Genomic DNA, 2423 nt, shown 5'->3' on the forward strand with positions numbered 1-2423 from the left:
TTTTAGTAGAGACGGGGTTTCACCATGTTGGTCAGGCTGGTCTCGAACTCCTGACCTCGTGATCTGCCCACCTCGGCCTCCCAGAGTGCTGGTATTACTGGCATGAGCCACTGCGCCTGGCCTAAAATTATAATTTTAGGTGTATTTTTATAGAAATAAAACTATGTAGTAAACTCTATGTTTATTAAATTATTTTTAAAAGACACCCCTATTTTGGTTCTTATTGCCCTGTAGAACATTAACCAGCTTTGATTCTAATTTAGCAATCTTATTTTAACATTCCTTTGGTTTTTTTACTGACTATATATAAAATACTAGTTTTCATATCCTCTTTTGAGTTGGCTGCCACCTTACTGGTTTCCACCTCAATTAGTTAAATAAATCTTTGATACATATGAATTCTCTGTTTATATGAAACGTATGTTTCTTTGTATTAGAATTATTTTGAGAATCATATGTTAACAATGATCCCATTTTTATAAAATACAAAACCAACAATATGGGGGTGGGGTTAGAGGAAAATGTTTCAAGATCTTTTCAGCAGTTCTCTGGGAAAGTGAGAGAGATTACTAGATTTCTCCTGTGTTTAGTGTTTTGCAACATTTAGATTTTGTATAAATTTACATGATATTTGTAATCGCAAAGATACGTTGCTTTAAAAGTAAATACATATGAAAATGATTCACACGCAGTGTGTGCTCTCAGCAAGTTTAAGATCTGGCTGAAGATAGAGATGTGCTTCATTCAACTAACTAGAAGTACAAGGCCAGTTATGATAGGTGCCTTTGAAGGAAGGGGGCTATCATCTGTTGAGTGCGTATGAGATACCAAGGGCCATCTTGAATCATTTATATAGATTCATTTTATCATCACAATGACTCTGTGAGGTAGATGCTATCTCTCTTTTTCATATAAAAAAGTTGAAGCTGAGAGTAACTTGCCCAAGGTCACATAACTACTAAGGCAAGGAGACAGAATTTAAGCCCTGGTTTTATTCCAAAGCTCATCTTCTTTCCATTTTACTGTACTGCCTCCCATAGATGTTGGGACCCATGGTCTGGACTGGGTAGGACTGAAGTCAGTGAGCATTTTATACTCATTTTTGGCTCTTTAAACGGGGGCAGATCTATTAACACATCACATAGAATATAGGCAAAAGGCCTCTATTTCTAATATTTATCCAAACCAGCTCATGGCTTAGCCTGCTCTATATGGTTCCCTGCCCTCCGTGTGCTTATATTCTTAGCTTTGGGTTCCAGCCCTTCAGGCTTTCCTGACCCATTTGGCTCTGCTTCTCTGGCTTACCAACTTCTACCTGCCTCACTTGACTTTCCAACTTGCTTGTCTCCATTGGAATGGCTCACTTACCAATAAGACATTCTTCTTCCAGCCTCTGCCCTCAGATATCAACACCTGCTGGACAAGCTTCCCTGTCTCCCAGCCTGGAAAGTAGGATTAAACAGGCATAGCGAGGTCAGAAAACTTGAACTTCCTTGGAAGTGACATGGAAGAATCATGTGCTTCGGGGGCCAAACCAGGAATTCAGCACCAGAGCAGGAAAGCAGGAACTTATTTAATTAAGAATGAAGTTAAAAGCTGGGGTTTGAAGGATGGGGAGGTAAATAACAGGGCAAATCTAAAGCCTATTGGTGTGGCCTGGCCTGGAAGCCAGTGGGGCATTGGTTACTGAGACAGGAATGGAAGGAATGCAAATGTTTCATGTGATGGATACCTCTAAGTGAGGTTTGGGGTTTTATTGCCTAATTTCTGGAACACAGGCAATGAAATCTAAACAAAGTGCTGTGGGAGCACTGGGGAAAGAGATTCAATTCTGATTGAGGAGATGAGGAAGTATGTAGAGGATGTGAGATTTGAACTAAGACTTGAAGGATAAGCAGGGTTTCCATTGGTGATGGTGGGTGGGGCTGCATTTTAGCAGAGAGAATATTACAAGCAAAGACACAGAAGTGTCAGAGGTCATGACATATGTTCACTGATCACCGACTAGTTACAGTATGGTTGGAATAGAGTATGCATTAGAGATAAGGTGCAGTGAGAAATGAGGGTGGAAAAGTAGACTGGCAGAGCAGAGTTGGAGGGAACCATGGAAGGCTTTCAATATATTGGCCCAAACTCCTGAATTTAAATCTACAAGCAATGAGAGAACTATTGAAAGCTTTAAAAAAGTTATCATGTAGGAAAATTGAGAGTGTGGGATAACATACAGTTCTATGAATTTGAACACATGTATAGATTTATGTAACCACCACTATAATCACGCCACAGAACAATTCTGATAGCCCATAGAATTCCCTGGTGCTAGCCCTTCATAGTCACACCCTTCCCATATCCCTAAGCCCTGGCACCCACTGAGATGTTCTCTGTTCCTATCAATTTGTCTTTTTTTTTTTTTTTTTTTTTTT

Source organism: Cebus imitator, unplaced genomic scaffold, assembly GCF_001604975.1.
Source record: "Cebus imitator isolate Cc_AM_T3 unplaced genomic scaffold, Cebus_imitator-1.0 Scaffold343, whole genome shotgun sequence".
Taxonomy (NCBI): Eukaryota; Metazoa; Chordata; class Mammalia; order Primates; family Cebidae; genus Cebus; species Cebus imitator.